Source organism: Cervus elaphus, chromosome 2, assembly GCF_910594005.1.
Source record: "Cervus elaphus chromosome 2, mCerEla1.1, whole genome shotgun sequence".
Taxonomy (NCBI): Eukaryota; Metazoa; Chordata; class Mammalia; order Artiodactyla; family Cervidae; genus Cervus; species Cervus elaphus.
The window spans coordinates 14035608-14052270 of NC_057816.1; the positions used below are offsets into that span (position 1 = coordinate 14035608).

The 16663-nt window shown below is 49.9% G+C and overlaps 1 long non-coding RNA gene across 1 annotated transcript in view; it reads right to left on the reverse strand.

The window, feature by feature from the left end:
• The window catches only part of LOC122674537, a 200138-nt gene that overhangs the window by 151009 nt on the left and 32466 nt on the right, over positions 1–16663 (reverse strand). The window contains exon 2 of the long non-coding RNA XR_006334990.1: positions 4856–5056. This is a non-coding gene — a long non-coding RNA (uncharacterized LOC122674537). The remainder of the gene's footprint in view (positions 1–4855; positions 5057–16663) is intronic.

The window sequence follows — 16663 nt, forward strand, 5'->3', positions numbered from 1 at the left end:
CGGGTAAGACTGACAGGGACACACGGGGGCATCCAGGCGAACATGGAAAACCCCGGGAGCACTGGTAGACAGTCTTCTCCGGCAACCACCAGACAAAGTGACCACAGTGAGCCGATCTCATTGTGCAGTTAACTGCTCAGATGATGGTCAGCGAGTCACCTCTAGGAACCTCTGTCTCTTCGTCTAGAAAATAAGAGATCTAGGAGCTTGGGGTTGGCAGATGCAAGCTAGTATATGGAGAATGCATAAACAACAAGGTCCTACTTGCAGAGCATGGGGAACTATATTCAATATCCTGTCAGAGCAAAAAAGAGAGATTATGCCAATATTCACACTGTCCAGAGTAATAACCCTTTTCTTCTTTTTATTAACATTTATTCCATAACATTTTTAATAACGTTAATGTTATTTTATTAACATTAATAGCTACTACTATTTTATTAACATTTAATAACTACCATAGCAACATGCAGAAAAAAACATTCAAGAAAGGTCCATAAAGGTTATCAAGCAATCATATCAGCCCATAATAAATTCGTCTCATAGATTTAAAAAAAAGTCATAAAGCAAAATGGAAAAGAACATAAAAAGGAATTTATGCATATGTATAATTGAATCACTTTTCTGTACGGCAGAAATAACACAACAATGTAAATCAACTATACTACGATAAACAAAGAGATGAGACTACATTATTTTTAACACCTCTTCCAGCCCTGACATTCCACATTTCTCACCCTAACTCGGAGCCCTGGAGCCTTTTCATTTCTTTATTTGCTGCCCTCCCGCTCCCCCTCCCCAATCTCTCTGCTGAAGACTAAGAGGGGAGGGATGAGGGGAGAGGAGGGAGGCTCAAGAGGGAGGTGATATATGTGTAATTATGGCTGATTTGTAACCTTGTATGGCAGAAACCAACACATTGTAAAGCAATTATCCTCAAGTTAAAAAATAAAGAAAAAAAGATCAAGAGGCATGGAGAGCAGGAACTCTGTAAATGTGCTAGGAGCTATATGCAAATTTATGGTAATGAATGCTGTAGGATGGTTCATCCCTTCAGGCCATTATCTCACACCTGCTGATGAGCCAGTCCATGTGCAGAAAATAGGAAATCTTTCTTTCAGGAAGCTCAGTCCAGTGAGAGAGGCAGCACCCTTCACAACAATTGGAAGATCTATTCCTGGTGCTATAAGAGAGGAATAAAAATGCTCCTGAGGGAAGGGGAAAGGCCTCAGAGAGATACACAAGAATCAGGGAAGAAATGTATAATTGAGGTCTCGTTCATGGGTGTGGTTGGGACAAGAGGAAGGGACAGTGGAGGCAGAAGGAACAAGGACAGCAAAGTCATCCTGAAGTCCCGGTAACGTTCATGGAGTGATGGATCTGGGGGAGGGCTGGGGCAGGACAAGGAGAAAAGCTCAAAGTCAGGAAGGCAAGGTGGGAGAGAGCTAAGAGGCTTGAACGCCAAGCTGGGGGAAACAAACTGCTCTCAGATGACAGCAAGGTTGGCTTGGGCTGCCTCCATACCTGAAGAAAGCTGCTCACCGCCCTGCCCTTCGGCCTCCCATACCTGGCTGGATCCCAGCCATCACATCACGTTCCATCCACAGGATGGAACAAGCCCAGCTTCCCGGCCCTGCACCCAGGTGGCCTCAACACTACAGATGGCCCGGCCCAATCAGAACATCACTCAGCGCACGCTTGTCTTCTTACATGAAACTCTAGAAGGTCAGAGAAAGTGACTCTCCCGACTTCTCCATGGGCAGGGACTCTGAGCCCATAGACCCTCTCAGGGGAGTCACTGGCTGGGAGTGAAGAGGTAACCGTGCCCGGGGAAGGCTGCTGACTCGAGTCGGACTGGCCCTGGACTTGCATCCTGACCTGTCCGGATCACCCATCACAGATAGGGCACTGAGGCCAGCCTGAGGCTCCCCAGCCTGGCCCCCTAGTGATCATTCCTTGCTGAACTGGCTTCTGCCCAGCCCTGGAGGAAGAACAGGGATGGGGTTGCCGGTCAGCATCTCCTGGGGAGGCCTCTCCCACATGCGCTGAGCCGTTATCTCTAAGAGTGATTAGGAAATAAAACAGCTCCCTTCCCCATTAGCTGTACACTGGCCCATTTGGGCCCTGAGACACCCCAGATCCAGGAAGGTGGGGCTCAGCTGACAGCTCGGTTTAGAGCAGATGGTCCCCCCGCCCTGCACCTTCTCCTTCTGCCTTGTGTTGTTTCTGGCAGCAGAGCAAGGTGGGGTGGTGGGCGGGGGGGCGGGGAGGCTTGAGGTCGAACTTGTTGAAAGTGCAAGGGGGAGAAAATTGTTCTCATCTGAATAAACAGAGTCAGCTGTTGCCAGAAGGTGAAACCTGCCCGGGGTGTGCGCCCCTCCCAAGGCAGCGTGGAACTGGGCTGACAGGGATGCTGGGACATGGGCCAGCGCTATCCGGGCGACTCTGGAGACGCCGCCAGTGGATGGAACGCCCCTCAGAGAGGTGAGAGGGCAGGGGTGGGGACAGGTGGGTGTGGGGAGGGAGGTCTTGGCCCACTTGGTGCTGTGGGCATTCAGTCTGTGTCAGCAAGTTGGGGGGGTGGTGCGGGGCAGGGGACAGCTGCCGCAATGGAATCCAATTCACAGGGGGTGTCTGGGACCCCTCAGCCTTGTGGATGGGGTCTCCGCCTGCCGTATCTCCAGGATTTCTGGGAAGAAACCGGTGTAGTAAGTGGTGCCCTGGGTGCTCCCTGGTGATGTGACCCCCTGAGAATATACCCCAGCTGCTTTGAAGGCATTCAACCCTGCCCAGCAGACTGACTGCCCCAGACACTCAGAAACTTTTCCACCCTGAGAGCTACAGCTAGTGGGCTCTGCAAAATAAGCAGAATGCCAAAGGTGAAGGGGAGGGATGGCAAGGGAGTGAAGGAAGAAGCAAAGAATCCGTGTGATATTCTAGGAAGAGCGCTAGGACTGGTGCAGAAATGAGTCCTGGTCCCTTCACCTCTGAAACTAACTCAACTGATGGCTTCAGGCAAGACGCTACTCTCAAGTCCAAGCTCCCTTTTCAGTACAGAGCTGGCTTGGATTGTGCTATCTCAACTAACATGTGATGAAACCAAAAAGCAGGACTAACACCCTTTCCTCTGAACCTCCCACTCTGCCCAGGTCATGAAAGACGGGGTCATGCTGACCCCAGTCCCTGGCATCTGCTCCGAGGATTGTGAGAGAAGTCTCCTAAGACCTGGAGATGCTGTCACACCTGATAAGCAGGGTGAGCCAGATCATACAGAACCTGCTCTTTCTGCTCTGGTGGGAGAAAAGCATGCAAAGGAAAGATGACTCAGACAGCGGTGTTTCTGCCTCAAAGGGACAGAGAAAGCCGAATAGGCAGGCCATCGACCAACAGCTGTAGAAGCATCATTGCACTGAAGCATCATCAAGGAAGAAAGGGTCACCTGATGGAGTAATGTTCACCCTGCTTATCCCAGCAGGGCCAGCTTTATGCCATAATCGCAACTCCCCGTGTTCATCTGGGTTTAACACTTTCCAAGGCTCAGCACGCATCTGACTTTTCTCCATCCTCACCGCCCCCGAGTAAGGAGATGGGGTCAGTGTCCCCACGCAGGTGAGAAAACCAAGGCTTGCAGGTTAAGGGATGTCCAGGGCGTCCTGCATACCTGTGCTCCCCTCCAATGAGGCTCATCTTCGGGGGTGGGTTGAGGACAGGGGGAAGCAGAGGAGGAAGTAGTGACAGTGCCAAGGGCCAGGGAAAGAAGCCTTGGGTTCTGTTTCAGGGCGCATTTTTACATCTCCGTTTCTTAGTCTCTCTGCCTGCTCCCCCCAGCTCTTCTGCATACATCAGAAATGTCAGTGCTTCCTGACCAGCATGTCACAAAAGCTACAGACTAACAGAAAATGTCCTGTGAGAAGGGATCTAAACTAAAGCCCAGAGAGGTAAAGCGACTGGCCTAAGATCACACAGTTGGCTAGCAACAGAACCCAGGTTAGAACCTGCTATTTCAGACTGCGGCCACACTGGATGAGTTAGAATGCCTGGCCAATGGCAATGACCCGAGAAACACCTGGGAAGTCCCGAATGCAAGCAGTCCCTCTGTGCACTTCCCCAAATGTCTGAGGTTGCACCCCCAGGCCCATATGCTCTACATCAAAGCTGGAGGCTGAGCCAACAAGCCTTCCTCTCGTATGGAATGACTCTGATACTTCCGAGGCTCCATTTCCAAGTGGAAACCTGCTGCCAATCCAAACAGAAGAGGCTAATCAGAAAGCTTTGGGTTTCATCCCCCTTGCTTACAGAGCTAAACTCTGGAGGCCTGAGCCCCTCCAATATAACTGCAGGGCTGGTGCTGGTAAGAGCATACCCCAGGTGCAAGGGGACTCTGAACTGTAGAGGGTCTCCCCGCCCCTCTGGCCATCCCGTGTTCCTTCCTTCACTCAGTAATCATGGACTTGGATCCTCTATTCACCAGGCTTTGTGCGAGTAGCAAGATCCACAAAGGCAGGTGAGACAGAAAACCAACCACCTTTGAAGAGTCTTCCTTCTATCTGGGAAGCAAGTCCCATCTACATTTTCTGGGCAAATTCTCTGAGTCCAAGGGAATCAGCCTCAGGATTACAAAACCCAAAGCAATGGTATTCCAGCCCAGAGGGTCAAAGTGACCTGGCATCTCCAACTCGGTGACCTGGGGCTGTGAAAGTTTTAAGGACGGGGGATTTGTCCACTTATCTGAGGGAGAATTTATGGAGCAGGCAGGTCTCAAAGAGATCCTGAGAGAGAAAGAAGATTTAGGTAGATGGAGCCTGGACCGTATGGAGCAAGAGAGGGACAAGGAAACTAGCATGTGGGCACTCACCAGGCTCTGCTGCCGTCAGCTGTGGGAGTCACCTTAACCCGTGAGAAGTCACCATCACCGCTCTCGTTTCATAGATGAGAAGACTGAGGCTCAAAGGGATTAAGTGATCTATGCATGACCACAGTTCTGTCCGAGGCCTGTGTGACTCCAGAGCTCACGCTCTTTTCACTGCGCTGGGCCCAAGGAGGAGCTGAAAGGAGGCTTCAGTGCCAATTACCAAAAAAAAAAAAAAACCACAGAAGAAAAAAGTGAAAGATAGCTTAGTTACAGAAGATGCAGAAAGGTTTTCAGTTTAAAGCAGTCATTTGTTCACAGTATTTTTAGTTCACAGTATTTTTTCTGTAAAGCCGTGCTTGTTTTATCATCATCCTCACCATCATCGCCATCCTCCCCATTGCCATCACCAATCTTTCTGATGAGGTTGTATAATGAATGATAACCATGTGCTAGGTACTAAGCTAAGTTATGCTATGCTAAGTCGCTTCAGTCATGTCCGGCTCTGTGCGACCCCGTGGACAGCAGCCCACCAGGCTCCACTGTCCGCAGGATTCTCCAGGCAAGAATACTGGAGTGGGTTGCCATTTCCTTCTCCATGGAGCTAAGTTATGGTTCTATCTAATTCTTCTGATAATGAGTTTAATTGCATGATTACTGTCCCCATACTACAGATGAGAAAACTGAGGTATGGGGGAAGTGAAAGTGAAGGCACTCAGTCGTGTCCGACTCTTTGCGACCCTGTGGACTGTAGCCTACGAGGCTTCTCCGTCCATGGGATTCTCCAGGCAAGAATACTGGAGTGGGTTACCATTTCCTTCTCCAGGGGATCTTCCTGACCCAGGGATCGAACCCGGGTCTCCCGCATTGGAGGCAGACGCTTTAACCCCTGATCCACCAGGGAAGCCCGAGGAATGAGGGAAAACTCGCCCAAATCACACATCCATTAAGTAGCAGAGCTGAGGCACCAGCCCGGGCAGCCTGCCTCCAGATCCTATGGTCCTAAGCACACTGCTTATTTATTCTTTGAGAGTCTACCTGCAGGAAGATGGAGGTGACGTCGAGGCTGTCACAGACACAGAACACATGGCAAAATGTACAAGTTGGGGATCTCCCTGGTGGTGCTACACATAAGAATCTGCCTGCCAATGCAGGGGGGACACAGGTTCGATCCATGGTCTGGGAAGATCCCACATGCTTCGGAGCAACTAAGCCCGCCCGTCACAACTACTGAGCCTGCTCTCCCTAAAGCCTATGGTGCACAACAAGAAAAGACACTGCAGTCAGAAAGTTCTCGCGGAACAACACAGAGGAGCCACTGCTTGCCGCAGCTCAGGAAAGACCACACGCAACAACCGAGACCCAGAACAGCCAAGAACAGAATTTTTTTAAACTTTAAAAAAAATGTACCAGTAGGAAAGCCATTGACTTGACTGGCCCCGTATGGTCCTGGAGTGGCCCTTGTGGAGGCAGAGGACAGCCCACACAGGGGTGTCAGTCTGAGGGACTTTTTGGAGGAATAGGTTTCAGGAGCTGCAGGAGGATGAAGGACAAGGGGACCTGTGGGCAGCCGAGGGACAGGATGCACAGCCTCAAGGCCACGGCTCTTGCAGACTCAGCCCTGTACCCCAAAGGCACCCCAAGGCACATCCACACCTCCCCAGCACCCCAAAGGCAGCTCTGTCCCCACCACGTGATTGGATGCCAGACGCTGTATCCTTCCCGGGAGGAAATGCATCTCGGAGCCTGGCCTCCCATCACAGGACACACCGCTGCTTCTCTAGGCTGTGAGCGGAGCCCCACAGACCTTGTCCTCCTCCACCTCAGCCATTCCCAGCTCCTCAGTCCTCTGTAAATCATCAACCCCATGGAGCCAAGTTCTGCTTCCCACTTTTTAAGTCTGAGGGCATTTATTCCTGCTGATAAACTGGATTTAGACAGCTTCACAAACCCCCGACTGTGGCCAAGATTATCAAGGTGAACTATTCCTGGAGCCCCATCCTGTCGAGGAGAAGAATGTACAGTACAGACGCAAACTGGCACTTTTCCCACCCATTTCTGTCCAAGCGAGAATTACTTCTGTCAGGGACTGGAGCAGGACTTGGGGGTTGGCTGGAGTCATAAATCAGGATTATTACATCGGTGCTTCCCACCAAACTCCCAGAAAAGGAAGGCAGCCCTGCAGGCCTCTGTCACAGCCTGCAGCTTCACCAAAACAAATAAAGCCCTGGGACCAAACCCCACTGCCATCCCCGCCAGCACACAGCCAGACAGAGATCATGAAAACAGCCCTGCTCCTCACCAGTTCTGCAAAGACGCAGGGGGATAGCTAGGATCCCACGGGCCTTTGTACAAATCGGGAGTGGGAAGGGGGTGGGTGACCCTGGGAAGGACCAGGGTCATAGTCCAGAGTCCAGGCCACCCAACAGCATCTGTCATCTCTCTCTCTCTCTTCCTTCCTTCCTCTTTTCCTTTCTTCCTTCCTTCCCTCCTTGCTTCATGTATTCCTTTCCTTTCTTTATTTCCTTCTTCTTCTCTTTTGTAGGATTCTATCGAATCTCGCTGTGTGTTCTGGGTCCAACACCAGGAAATGGTGCTCGTCGGTGGGATATAGATAAATACTAAGAAACAACAGTGGTGGGGTTCGTGGGGACAGGAGGGGACCAGGGCCGTCAATGCCTTCCGCTGCTCAGAGCTGCACGCAGACCCCTGCAAAGCTGGGCCACGGGGGTGGGGTCTGCCCGATGCCACTCTGGGGCCCACAGGGTTAGAGAGAAGCAAATGGGAGCGTGGGGCTCTGACTCCCAGGCCCGCACACCCCAGAGGCCATGCGCACTCGGGGAGCACCCCCTCTCAACACTGCTCCTCTGCCCTGCAGTCTCCTCACGCATGGGGAAGCCCTCATGGCTGACGGAGGGCAGGTGGAGGGACCAGACGGGACCCAGGGCCTCCTAAGTCGTGTGTGTGCTCCTTGGCAACCCCTCCATGCCCATCTTAGTGACAGTGCCACCAGCTCCAAGTGCAAGATGCAGGCAGGTCCGCCTGACCGTGAGCGGGTCTCAGACGAAGGGAGAGCAAGAGCGGCACGCGGAGCGGAGCACGGACCTTGTAACCAGGCAACGTGCCGTCCCATCCCTCTCCAAGTACCAGCCGTGTGGCCTCGAGCAAGGCACCCGCTCCGCCTTAGAGCCAGTCTCCTCGGCTGTGGAAAGGGGACAGGACGCCCCCAGCAGGGCCGAAGGTGCTGCCTTCGCTGCTCCTAGAGTCTGGACGGGAAAACCAGCCCCTTCCCCAGCCCTCAGCTGGGCTACTCTTGACCTTCGGAGCGTTTGATTTTTTTAATCTTATTTTATATTAGAATATAGTTGATTAACAATATTGTGATAGTTTCTGGTGTATAGCAAAGTGATTCAGTTATACATATATATATATATTTATTTGCATCTATTTTTTTTTTCAAGTTCTTTTTCCATTTAGGTTACTACAGAATATTAAGCAGAGTTCCCTGTTCCCTGAGCTCTACAGTAGGTCCTTGTTATCCATTCCAAATATAGCAGAGTGTACATGTCAATTTGACTTCACTTCCTCCTTGTAAGACTTGGGTGTTGTCACTTCCCAAAACCCTGAATAAGTCCTATAAAGCTAACGAACTCCAGACTCGGCCTGGCAACCCCAGCTCAGCCCCCGGCTCCCGGCTCCTGCCCCATCTCCTCCAGCCTCTTAGATGCCTTCAGCATCGCTGCCCTCCTTCCCACACCTCTGCACATGGGCCAGGCCTTCCCTCCGAGAACACTGCCCCTGCCGGTCCTGAGAAGATGAGATGGGAAAAGATGCTGCCGTCTGCCTCACAGAGATTGTTCCAGTAGGAAAAGTAACACATTACTATATGCAAATGGTATTACATTCTGAGTACAAGGATGTATCACAGAAAATGCATTCAGTCCGCTGTGTTTTGTAATGACCTTTTGGATGTCTCATACGTTCAGTGTACCCTTCTAGCTATAGGATCCATTTCGCAATTACTGAAAATGCCTTCACAGTTCACCTCCCAGTCCAGGCCTTCACCCTACTTCCACAGAAATAACTGTTGTTAACAGTTTTTGTGCACCCTTCTGGAAATTTCCTCTTCCTTCATAAACACACCTGCTCAATCGTTACACAAATGAAAATATATTGTATCACTCCATTCTTTGCCAGGCTTTATGTCTTACTTAACATTACTTAACAAACATTTTGGAGATTGTTTTCATAACAACACATGGGGAGCTACCTTATTCTTTTTTAATCAATTTTATCTGCGTATAGTTGTTTTGCAATGTTGTGTCAATTTCCGCTGTACAGCAAAGTGAATCAGCAGCACGCGTACATATATCTCCTCCCTTTTGGATTTCTTTCCCATTCACGTCACCACAGAGCATTGAGTAGAGCTCCCTGTGCTGTAGGTTCTCATCAGTTATCTGCTTCATTCATAGTATATATATGTCAGTCCCAATCTCCCAATTCCTCCCACCCCTCCATCCCACCTTGGGGTCCAAACATTTGTTCTCTATGTTTGTGTCTCTATTCCTGCTTTGCAAATAAGATCATCTGTACCATTTTTCTAGGTTCCACATGTATTATTTTTGATGGCTGCCCAGAATTCCAAGACTTGCATGTCCCGTAACTCACAATCTGGTCTCAGGGATGAACGCCTGGGGTGTCTTCAGTCTTTTGCTACAATTAACATGGTGATAGTCGATCTCTTGTTCACGCCCATCTGCCCACATATGTCAGTGTGTTTGCAGCATAAACTCCTAGAATTTTGAAAGCTGAGAGTGTCGGTTGCTTCCCAGGATGTTATACACACTTGTGCTCCATTTATGCTCTCGGCAGTGGGCTGCGGCTTGTTCCCCCATCTGACCAACGTTTGCTACCATGACATTGTGCATCAAAGCAATGCATGCAAAAGTCTTAGAAACTGTGATGCTCCATGGAGATCCAATGCTCCATGGAGATCCGAAATGGCAGTCCACTTGCCACCTCTTCTGAGAAGCTGTTCGTGATTCCTCCTTTTCTCCAGCATGACGGCCTCCCTCCCCTGACACCACACAGTACCGTGTCTGCTCCTTCTCGGTTCTGCCTCCTACAGCAAAATTTACACTCTGGCACAAAATAAAAACTTGTAAGGTTCAATTTGGATCCTACCGACTCAAGTTTCTCAGCTTCTGGCTGAGGCTGGCGGTGCTGGGCAGGGATGAGTATGGGATTATCCAAAGATATCCTTTCAGCTGCCGGCATCCTCTCTGATGGCAGGGGGAGGCCAGGTGGTAACAGTGCTTGGCAGCACTGCCCGGAGCAGAATAGCCAGGGCCGGTCTTCCTGGGATGCTCGGGGACCACGTCAGACAGACCAGAAGTGCCAACAGCCCTCCAGTCAAAGCCCCCACCTCCCACTGCCCTGACTGTGGGGCTCCCCAGCTTGGGGATCTGCTCCTGGAGGAGTCAGGTCACCCAGAAGAAGAAAACTGAGAGCCCACGACCTGGGGGCACGAGTGTGCAGCACAGACGCCGCTGGCTGGACGACATTCCTGTCACTTGGCTTCTCTTCCTCTGCCCTCCACCCTCTGACTCCTCACAGGTTCCTCCTGTCTGTCCACACTCTCTCAGCATCACTTCCTGTCTTTGTGCTTTTCTCCTTTTTTCTCTTTCTCCCACGGCCCCCCTCTTTGTCTCCCTGCTACTCCATCATTTTCTGACTTTCTGAGCTTTGGGAGTAACTGTGTTCTAGAGCCAAGGCAAGGCCTTGTAAACCCTCACGTGGGAAACGTCAGCCTCTTGCTGAGGGGTTGACATTTACTAAGAGAGCAGCTGGGATGCTGGGACTCAGAGCAGCCTCTGAGCATCTCTTCCTGGTACCCTCCCACCCTCCCCGACCCCCTACTCTCCCTGCACATGGAGATGCATAAATCCCCTCCTCCTTTTTTCCCAGACCCTCAGCCACATCCTTTACCTCCACACCCTGCTCCCAGTGCTTTAACTCCAGTTCCAGAGAATAGTGGATCAGAAAGGCTGGCGATAGTAAAGCACTGTAGACTTGCCCAAGGGGAGAAAGCTCTATCTCAGCATGTTGGATGTATCGAACCAGAGGGCAAAAGGAAGCTGAGTTGTCCGGGAGGACTGAGCGTGGGATGGAGAGAGAAGTGGGGAGCAGGTGAGGGTTGATCTAGGTGAACTTTTAACCTTTGAGATGCTCGCTACCTGAGTTTCCATGTCAGGAAGTTGCAAGCCCCACAGCTTGCTGCCATGAGCTCTGTCAACTCTCGGAGATCTTAGGCTCAGATTCCCTGTGGTCCCCAGTTAAAATGTCCCTAAAGGAAGGGCCACTTCTCCATTAGAAATTTCCCTCCCTGTCCCCTTTCTCCCAAACACCTCTCCTTTTTCTGGCCAAGCCAGCTCTCTCTATTTCTATCAAATGCCCAGTGAGCATGGAGCTTGAGAGGGATTATGCTTTGTGTTTCTTTCTCCATTCTTCTCCTTTTTCCTGTTACTGCACTTTCAGATCCATTATCTCATTTTTCTTGAGAAACCAATAGAGCAATTTAAAGGTGAGGAGGTTCCAACCCTGAAATTAGGACAATCCCTTGGAGATGGAGCTAGAAAGTTTACAGCCAAGAAAAAGGCCAGCCAGAGATGCTGAGATGTGCAGTGGGCAACCGGAGCGGGGCAGGGATTCTGAAAGAAAGAGGAAGACCACAAAAAGCAAACTGCCAGATCTGTGTGGCCATCGGGTTTCTGCTTGGGTTGCTCTGTACAGATGGCCCGAGACCCCAAAGGAAACTTCCAAAAAGGAATCCTTTGGCCTTTGTTCACTGGACAATAAATCCTTCAGCACCCTCCCTCCCATGACTCCCTGGTCCACTCTATAATGCAGAGCCCCCTGAAGCAGCATTTACTGTTGGGATGAGAGGAAAAGAAGCATCTGGCAGGGAGGAGCTCATTTCCTCTCCACGGCCAGGCTGCTTCCTTGACACAGACCAGGGTGCAGGGTGGTACCTGGCAACCAAATTTCAGCAAGCTGTACTTTGTCATGGCGACACAATGTGAGGCTAACCTCCCAACCCCGGGTACACTTGGGATAGTGGTCCATAGTTATATCCTTCTTAGTCAGCAGTTTCTGTTGGTTTCACTGGGATCTTGAGAGCCCCTTGGAAATCACAGATGTTTCTGTTTTGATAGAGAGAGACCCAGGATTCAAACAAAATTTGCGTGCTAAGTCTCCAGTCATGTCTGACTCTTTGCAACTCCATGGACTATAGCCCGCCAGGCTGCTCTGTCCATGGGATTTCCCAGGCAAGAATACTGGAGTGGGTTCCCATTTCCTTCTCCAGAGCATCTTCCCAACTCAGGGATCAAACCCGCGTGTCCTGCATTGGCAGGCAGATTCTTTACCACTAGTGCCACCTGGGGAGTCCTTTCCAGAGCATGACTTGTAGGCTATTATAAAAAAAAAAAAAAGAAAGAAAGAAAACTTTGAAATAACTGATCAATTTGCACTCAGATTTTAGAAAGAATATAAACAAAGCAATTTATCTCGTCTCTCTACCCAGTAAAAATTTTCAAATTAAAATATAGCCTAGCCTATGACAAATTAAATTACAGCACAGACCAAATATAGGAAGCTGCCAATATATTAATAGCATGGAGGAGGCAGGATACAGGCCAAGCCAAGGGTATAACACCCTCTGTTAGATCCTCTGGAATAGGGACTTCCCTGGTGGTCCAGTGGTGAAGACTTCCCCTTTCAATGCAGGGGATACAGGTTTGACCCCTGCTTGGGAAGCTAAGATTTCATGTTTCATGGCAAAAAACAAAAAAACCTGAAACATAAAAGAGGAACAATATTGTAACAAATTCAATTAAAAAGAATCTTTTAATGGACCACATTAAAAAAAAAAATACCTCTAGAATTTTGAAGATGGTGCCAACTCAGCCTCAGAGTCTAGAGATCTTAAGGACACCGTCAGAAATTTCTCAGTGGTCCAGTGATTAAAACTTGGCACTCTCACTTCCGGAGCCTTAGGTTTGATATCTGGTCAGGAAGCTAAGATTCCACAAATCGTGCAGTGAAAAAAAGGACATGGTCCCTGTGGGAAGCACGGAAATGCACCTCTCATGTCCCCAGCAACAGGAGCCTGACTGACGGGCCACCCTAGATACCACCCTCTGAACTCCACCCCTGCTGACTCTGAGGCCTCCCGTCTCACCAGCGGTTTCCAGCAAATGGCAGGGACTCTCAGCAGGTCGACAACAATAAGACCCAGAATACCTCTGACAAGCCACTTGGGCTTGAACACTCCCCTGCAGTCTTGCAGAACTCTCCTAGAGCTTGAGTGCTGACCAAAATGCTTCCACCACCTTCCCTTGTTTCTTTCACCTTCACCCAGGGACAGACTGATACCACAGGCTGACTGATCCCCCAGCTCCCCCAGGCCCCCAGCCCCTCCACATCTTCTTCCATCCTTCCTGGCATCTGCTTCTCTGAGGACACGCCCAACACAAGTAGCCCCAGGAGTGATCCAAGAAGAGGAAGACGAGGGTTGGGGACTGGATCCCCCCACCACCATCCCTGTGGGTGGAGGAGGTACAGATGGTCTCTGGCTCGTGTTGCTAAAAATATCACCCATGGTGCCCTGGGAAGTATCCCAGGAGAGAGGAATGCTGTGGCATTTTTAAAATATGGGAAGGATAATGCCTACAGATTGTGCCATTTGCAGAGACATGGATGGATCTGGAGACTGTCATACAGAGAAATGTCAGAAAGAGAAAATATTAACACATATATGTGGAATTTTAAAAACTTGTTTAGATGAGCTTATTTACAAAGCAGAAATAGAGACAGAGACGTAGAGAACACATGTATGGACACCAAGGAGGGAAGTAGGGGCTGGAATGGATTGAGGTACTGGGACTGATATATATACACGACTATGAATGAAGTAGGTAACCAATGAGAACTTGCTCTACAGCACAGGGACCTTACCCAGTGCTCTGTGGTGACCTACATGGAAAGGAAATCCCAAAAAGAGGGCATATGTGTAAACATACAGCTGATTCGTTTTGCCATACAGCAGAGACTAACACAACATTGTAAAGCCACTGTATTCCAATGAAAGTTAATTTAAAAAAGAAAGCAAAATAATATATGGGAAGAATAAACCTACAAAGATAGCAGAGTTGGCTCATTACTGCTAAGTTACAGTGCTGCCCTGAAAAGAGATGGAGACCATGGCCCCTAACACTTAACAGCTTCATGCATGAGCTAGAGGGCCTTCACAGGAGCCCCCAGGAAGGCCCTTGTCCCCTGGAGTGGACAAACAGACCCAGTTATACGACAGACTGTCGGAGTCACAGAGCTCCAGAAACATTTAAATACTCAACCAGAGGGTCTCTTTTTGCCAAAGGGAGAGGCCTGGCGAGCAAATGTGAGACGCTGTGACTATAGGGACTCCCTGAGGGAAGATATTGACCCCCCAGATTTCCTGTCCTTCCAGAGCCTTGGGCCTTTCAGATATGGCCCACCCTTCCCTGCAGAGAGCTGGTCCTTCAATGATTGCTGGTGCTCCAGGGCCCTCCCCCCACAAGGCAGCAGGTGTCCCCTTAGAAGTACACTTCATCCTCTCCTGGGTACTGGCACGGTAACTAGAGATTAGTTCAGCTCTGTGACTCTAACGGTTCCACATTTTAGATATGCTAACATATCTAACAATATATGGAAGGCAAGAAACTATCCCCTGGAATAAATGCAAGAATTAGCCCCGTTTACCAGCAGATCCCAAGGGATTACCCCTGGGCTTGAGTTTAAAGGCACTAGATCAAAGTAGCCAGGATGCTTGTATGCTTAGTCGCTTTAGTCGTGTCCAACGCTTTGTCACCCCATGGACTGTAGCCTGCCAGGCTCCACTGTCCATGGGATTCTCCAGGCAAGAATACTGGAGTGGGTGGCCATGCACTCCTCCAAGGGATCTTTCCAACCCAGGGATCAAACCCAGTCCTCTTTTGTCTCCTCCATTGACAGGTGCATTTATGTGACTACAAAAATTTTGAAGCGCTCTGCTACTCACCTGAAACTAATCTAATATGATAAATCAACTATACCTCAATTTTTTTAAAAAGAGGAAAAAAGGGATATTGGATCCTTGGTATGTTCATTTCAGGGCATAGGAGCAGAACAAAACAAAAACAAACAAACAAAAACAAAGTGGCCAGGATGTAAGGCTGGGTCAGCAAACACTCACTGACTTCAGGGCTCTCTGTTTGATTAATGGGCCTAACACCCTAGCAAGGGCCCCAGGGAAGGAGGCAAACAGCTGCTGGGGTGGGTCCTAAAGGGCAGGGAAAAGCAAGGGCCACTCAGCAAGCGGAAACGCTCCAGCTGCTCTGGCAGCGAGGACAGGAAGGCAGCATGGGGCTCGGGGAGTGGGCGTGCTGGGGCCGACAACCCCGAGTGTGAGGCCAGAAAGCCAGTTAAGGCATTGATTACATTCATTCCTACGGAACACAAAGACAGTTCTTCCCCGGCCACCTATCGCTAAAGTTAGAGGGGGCCGGGATTGCAGGATTTAGCACATGAAATGTAGGATTTCCGGTTAAATCTGATGTTGGGAAAGGAAGTCACAACGTCTGGTTTCTTAACATCCACAGGAAAGACAGAGCTCCCAGGAAGCGGAGGCACTGGGTGCTGTTGTCTGTCTATAACCCCCAAAGTCATCACGGCTGGAGTGAGAGATGAAGGCGGATGGTCACCTCAAAAAGAAACACGGTTCTCTGCCGGATCGCTGGCTCCAGAGCTGCCTGGAAGCTCTGATGGAGAGACGACTTGATTCCTGAGAAGCCGGACCTGCAGCCCCGTGGCAAATATCTACCCTGCGGTTCCCCAAAAGGTCCTATGACCATTTGCTCAGGGGGCAGAATATCAGGGAAAGGGAATACCCAGAGTCCTCTGGGACAGTTGGCACAGAGGGTCCTAGTTGACATCTGCATCCAGAGACCCAAAGCATCAGAACGACTTCTCTGTTAGGGTAAGGCCTCTGGAGCCAGGTCACAAATGTAGTCCTGGCTGAAGTGCAGCTCACGGGGGGGCCTCCTGTGTCCACAGACTTGCCGTCCATTGCCCCCGAGGATGTCATTGGCCTTGGATACTTGGCTGTTGTAGTAACCCCTGCATTGGGTCCCTGGCTTCTGGGACAAGATCTATCAGAGTTGGAAAAGCTAATTGGGAACCTTTGAATGGCTGCCCTCACCCCCAGCCAGAATATGTTGTCCCTGGGGAATGACAGAATGCGTGTCACCCCTAATAACCTACAAGATGCTGGCTCTCTGATCCCCATAATGTTTCATTTAAATCACTAGTCTGATCCCTGCAGAAACCAAAAAACCATGGAGAGTAACTGTGAACTACCACAGGCCTAAATGTGCAGGAACCGCCGTTGCAGCTGCTGTGTCCAAAATGACCTTATTGCAAGAGCAGATTAATAAGGCCTCGGGGTATGTGACCACTGACTCTGCAAATGTATTCTTTTCCATTCCAATTAAAAAGAGAAAGAATCAGACACAGTTTGCACCTATGTGCGGCAGAAAACAATATTCCTTTACAGATTTTCCACAGGACTGTCTGAACTCACCCATTATCTGTCACAACATAATCCAAAGAGCTCTGACTGCCTAGACAGCCTGCAGGGTATCACCCTGACCCAGCACTTCAGCAACCTCATGCTGACTCCAGGAGCGGTTTTAAAACCTATGAGGATTCAGGGACCAGTCACTTCAATTAAGTGTT